Below are 6,254 nucleotides of genomic sequence, written 5' to 3'. Positions count from 1 at the left end.
GCTTTTGAAAATCGCTGACCAAAGCGTGAGCGGTCTGCTCCGGGAACAGTCGTGCCGGCGGAACCTGTAAAATGTTTTCCAAACGAAGTGTCAGAACAGCCCCGTGTGACCGTCAGATGGTGGTGGGAGGGTTGGTCATCCCTTGACACGAGCTGGCACTGGGGCTCGCCACTGTCCCTGCATTGAAGGGAGAGGAGCTGTTATGGTGATGGTCTGTCAAGCCAGCGGCGCTGGTACGTGGGTATTAGCAGGGAATCCTTAAGTTTACGTGTAGGCTAAGATTCATCAACCTGCTGCCTTTTAATAGTAATTTGCATTTAAGAGAAAGGCGAGGAGTAAAGCAGGATGTGGACTGACCGAGCCCTATGTGATTCACAGGCTCATTATCATATGAGTAAGTGGTGCAAAGTGTGTTTGTATTTATAACTCAGATGCAAAATATGTCAGATAATTATGCTCGTTTGACCTCTAAGCATAGAAGTCATTATAGACTGTCTTGTTTCAATGCTAAATAGCACGTGATAACTCCCCGTGAGCTCCTGGAACTTGCTGGTTTAGGTCACTTGTTGCTCAAGTAGAGATGGAAAAAACATTGCCATGGGTTAGCACTAGTTCTACCTGGTAGCTATGTTGGTCAGCTATGTTACAGGACTATTGCAAATCAGGTGTTGCTTGTCTAAATAGGCTTTAAATTATGTAGAACTGCAACAAACCTTGTCAGATTTTTGTCTGATAAAATATGACTTGGATAAATAGAATGAACAGTTGTATAATATCTGAGGAAGAGCCTTTGCATGAAGAATACTGGAATGGGACAGCATCCATCATGAAAAGTTATGCTGGCCCCAAAAGTGACTGGCTGGCTGTATCTTAAGCACGTTGGCAAGAAGTTTAAATCAGCCTGAGAATAGTTATTGCAGAAATACATAATAGTGGTTGTATACAGTAAGCAGGTGTAATTTAGTTGGGCAGACTTGTGTTTTAAAGCTTCTCTGGCAGTGGGATCAGAGAGCTTTTCAGAGTGTGGTTTGGTGCTGGCAAACTAACACTTCAGTCCTCCACAAAAAATACGATACTATCTTTGATTACTAGTCTTAGAAACAGGTAATTTTGAGTGCATTGGAATTAAGGGGTGCTTTGTATAGATGGAAAACTCTTACATGTGTAACTCTGTGGCAAGTCAACATAGTCATTTTTCACTCAAAAAAAGCAGCATAACTTCCTGTCTTTGTTGGCTGTTTCTTGGGGCTGCCAGGCGAACAATGAACCCCTGGCCTTTTCAGAAGGGAAAAGCTCTGAGAATGCACACCTTCAGGATGTGTGTCATTGGCCTCTACCTTACCGAGTCACCTAAATAATTCTCTCATCGAAATGATAATGACCGTGCAGCTTCCCCGACGCTGCGCTCGGGGCAGGAAACCGTCGCTTCCGTAACCATTGTGCATTATAGCCTGGCCACGAGCGCAGCTAGGCCTCACCTTGTCTCCAGGAGTGATATTTAGAAAGGGGGTGTGAGGGGTAACTCCTCAGCAGTTGCACATCTCATACTCCCACCTCTCCCCACTGCTGCGGGTGGCAGAAGATGCTTCTCATCTTTTCCAGCTGATATCTAGTATCTGGTTTTTTTCAGACGTAGTTGTGCTGAACCAGGTTACACAACCTGCTTATTTTTTTCCCTGTTCAGAGCTAAATACACTGAACTCCTTTTTAAGTCAGGGTAAGGATCTGCTACTGCACAGGACTGGATTTTTGTTTTCAAACCAAAGCGACCCTTAAGCAGGAGTGTCAAGTGCTGGGCAAGTAGACCAGCAAAAGCAACGAGTGTTTTGCGGTTCAACGGTGCACTTGTTTCAGGGCTTAGTGGCTATAAGTCATTCTGAGCAACTGCAATAAAAGACAAAAATTCAGTGTGTATATTTGTAGTATTTGAGAAGAGCTACAGAAATTAAGGTGATGATTTTTCAGCTGGTGCACAGTTCCGTGTTCATCTCAGCAGTGTGGTTGCCATCTCCTCTCGTTTTGCCCACGGGGCTTTACGGAAGCCTCTTAGGAGGTGTTTTTTTGTATGACATGCTCAGTAAGGCTGAAGCTGCCAGTTCTTCTTGTCAGATGAGCAATACCTCATAAAAGGGAAGTTGCAAAAGCTTTGTGATGAGTGCAATTAGGCGTCATATTTTTATTCTTCTGTTTTTGCCGGTGATCTGTCACTTTTGATTGAGGCCTGTATTGCTTGCTGAGTCACTAGTGAATTTTAGATGATTTTAAGATCACTTCCTTGAATCTTAGTGATTTTTAGTTTTTTTTACTTGAATCCCTTAAATAGTTAGTTATACCTTAGGCAACCTAAAGACTTTCGTTTTAGCTTTTGTAGTGTGAATTTCAGAAGTCTGTGTGAATTTTGGGCTGGTTTTATAATGTTCAGCAGCGTCTCTTCCAGGCTGTGGTGTCTGTCTCTGCTACTGCCCTTACAGGTAGTGGCTCTGATGAGCACTTGAACTGGATGAAGGCCAAAGTCAGCCGGGCAAAGCCTGTTTTGGTTTGGTCAGCACAGAGAGAAATGTAAAGTTAACATTGCTGTTTGCAGGGCGTGCAAAGAATCAAGGTATTTATAGCACAGAGCAGAGTCCAAGAGTTTCAAAGAGTGTGGTTTGACAAACTCAGATGAGTTTCATCACACCCCTGTGTTTGAGGGAGAAGTCCATAATAAATCTGACACTCTTTTGTCTTAGTCTAAAAGTTGGTGCTTTTATTCTTACAGGTCTTAAAGGTTTGCAGATTGGCTGTGAATGAGCAGGTGGGGGTGGCCATGGAGGTTGTGTTTTGGTGGGGTACCTACACCTGTCTGTACCTGAGCTGTGCTTTTGCACAGGAAAACCTGTGTCTAAGAGGTCCTGTTTGCCGCCCACAGTTGCTGCAGAATTTGTTGGATGTTAGGATGCTCCCAGACTTTGGTTTGATTTTGATAATGTTGTACACAGTGTGTGGACTCATCCCTGCCCTGATGGATTTACTTCTTCTGAGCTCACAAGTGATGCCAGGTTTGTCACTAATGCCACCAACAGAGTATAGTAATTCCATCCACCAAAGCATGCTAGAAACAGGATTATGAAGGCCACAGGTTGATCATTTAATGACCAGTCTGACTATACCATAAAACGTTTCTGTTGAGTTGGAGAACACCTGCAGAACCTTAGATACTGAAGTCTTTCTTTTCTTCTTGCATATTTCTTGTCACTCGTTCTCTCATTTTGCTGTGGACTCAAAAACCCTTTAGGAAAGGATGGCCTGTTTCTTACAAAACCGCCTTTGTCCAGCACAAATGAGCTGGTGTTTTGTCAGGAACCACGGTGAGAATTGTGTAACCATTTAATGGCACCCAGACACCCTTGAGAACATGTTAAAAAATGTAGCAGCCCAGGTCACTTTGTATTTGATGCAGAACACCAGACCTTAAGGCACAGTGGCCTTCTGACATACAACCTGGGGTTACCAGGGAGCCAAGAGCAGTTCTGACATGATGTATGGGGGGGATTTATTCACTGTGAGGATGGTCAGGCATTGAGACAGGAGCCTGGAGGGGCCGTGGAGCCACCAAACCTGGAGGTTTTCAGGACCCAACTGGGCAAAGCAACTGATGTGAGTTTGATGCTGACCCTGCTTTGAGCAGGAGGGTGGAGTGGAGATCTCCGGAGGTTCCTTCCAGCCCAAACAATTCTATAAATATTTGTTTTGACATGATAAAAATGAATTGCCTTAAATTGTTACTCCACCCTGAACACTAATATTTTAACTTCTTACAAAGCTGGTACCAGTATGTGCTAACAGCAGATTTTTAACTTAATGTTCAAGAATCCAGAATACAGTTTGTGTTGTTTGTGTTCAGAGATACTTAATGCTGAAGAGCCATGTGGTCATGGAAAGAAAAAGTTCATAAATAAACAATATACTTGTTTCAAGACGTAAGCCATTGTTAGTCAAAGATGCTAAGTGAAAATGTGTTTTTCTTCTTACAAGGTTTGCAGATTGGCTCTGAATTAACAGGTGGAGGACTGCATAGGTGAAATAGAATTAATTAGATATGCCCCATGGATTGGCACTTAAAACTGAAATGCATCCTACTAAATGACAGGTTACATGTGCAATGTTGCACAAAGTAAAATTAATTTAACTTACTGTAGTTCGTATGAGTAATCAGGGAACTGTGAGCCTCATTCTCAGGGAGGCCTGAGAACAACTGGCTAAATTTTTAATTTTTATTCCTATTTTTCAAGTTGTTTCATTTCATATTATATTGTACTTCTGTAAAACATATAATTCTGCAACATAGCTAGGTATTGTGCAAATCCTTTTGCCCTTATGATATAAGGAAAGCGAGAGGAAATACACATACTTTTCTGTAGTACAACATCTGAATTTTATGTGAAGGCATCCAATTCTAATGTGAAAGCTCAGCTGGTTATTGAAATTCATGAGGATGAGACCTACAGTAATGTTAACATAAAAATAATCTTGTTTCTGCCTTTCTGTCACAGGGGATGTTTGAGATACACAGTCTGTACTGTTTGGTGTATTTTGCTTATGGAGACTTTGGGGCCCTTTATTTTCCATAAGGGAAAAACAGTTTGCTTGGATGTTATTCTTCACCTATATCAGGTGGGATCTGCAAGTGCTACAGTTTATTTTTAAATAAACAGAAAGGAATCTCGTCAAGTTGATATCATACTTGTTTGTAGAGCAGTGGTTTCTTACCTTTAGCATACATCTCGGGGCATGTTTACATAGTGGGTGTCATAAATTCAAACACTGCAGGTGGATCATAACACTGCCTGGCAGGGATTCCGCCTAGGATTTGCCTAGCAGCAGGGCTGGGGTGTTTTTTGTTCGTTTGTTTTTGTTGTTTTTTTTTTGACAAACTGCTTCAGGTTGGGAAGTGCTGTTGAAAACACTCCTGGGAATACGTGCCTGCACCCTGGAGCCTGCCATCACCTGGCTCCATGAGTAACGGATGATGAGAGGGGGTGGTTTTGGGTGCAGATGTGGAGATGGGAGTTTCTGTCCATGGCAGAGCTGGTTACCTCAAAATTCAAGTGGTGAACTCAAGGGAGAGCAGTGCTCTGTGCAAAACCAACCTGTCTGTCTTTCTGCCATGAGCTTTTTTTTTTGCTCTCCAAGACGGTGTTTTTTTTGTTATTACAAGTAATTTTTCAGACTGAAGTTCACAGAATCACAGGATAGTTGGAGATGGAATGGACCTCTGGAGATCATTCAGTCCAACTCCCCTGCCAAGGCAGTGTCACCTGGAGCACACAGGAATGTGTCCAGGTGGGTTTGGAATGTATCCAGAGAGGGAGACTCCACGATCTCCCTGGGCAGCCTGTTCCTGTGCTCTGCCACCCTCCATGGAAAGAATTTCATCCTCATGTTAAGGTGGACCTTCCTGTGGTTTAGTTTATGGCTGTTGCTCCTCTTCCTGTTGCTGGGTACACCTGAAAAGAGTCTGGCACCATCCTCTTGACACCCACCTTGGAGATATTTGTATGGACTGATGAGATCACCTCTTGGTCTTCTCCAGGCTGAGGTTTTAAGATGTACAGCATCACAAGGCTCCTAGTCCTCCCATACACTGCTCATGCTTGGTTTTCATTAGCTCTTTTCTATTAGTTGCAAGTTCCAGCCGACCTACAAGGCAATTTTTTGCTTTCTTTCTGTGTTTTGTTTTGTGTTTTTGAAGGCCCTTTTCCCCAAGCTTGAGTAGTGAATACACTTACAGAAGGGAGAAGAAATTACACCTTCCTTTTTTTCTGGTTTCCCTTCTATTTAGAAGCACTGGTGAAAACATCAGCATTTTGATTTCTCTGTGTGCTTGACCTTGATATTATTGCACTTTTTCCTGTAAATTTGGATGCTATACTTACAGTGGAAAGTTTCATAAGCAGAGGAGTTGGGTGTAACACCAGGGTGACTGGCTGAGTGATGCCTTTGACCCCTGCTGAGCTATTCTGAATTCTGCTGGGCGAGCTGCTCACAGTTGTATTGTGCCAAGCCTGAAATTATTTCATGTTTTTCTCTGTAAGACCCACTGGCTTTGCCTGGGATTTAAAGCACAATATTAAAAATGTTACTGCGATATGTAGCATGTTCCAGCACTTCCAACAGGGCTGAAGTGAGGAAGCACTCCCTAAAGGCCTGTTCCTGGCAGAATTCCACTCCAGAGAGGTTGGGACTGGAATACGGAGTTCTGGAGACTTACAGTT

Source organism: Manacus vitellinus, unplaced genomic scaffold, assembly GCF_001715985.3.
Source record: "Manacus vitellinus isolate BGI_N305 unplaced genomic scaffold, ASM171598v3 scaffold_20_pilon, whole genome shotgun sequence".
Lineage (NCBI taxonomy): Eukaryota > Metazoa > Chordata > Aves > Passeriformes > Pipridae > Manacus > Manacus vitellinus.
Note: the sequence above shows the minus strand (reverse complement) of the source record.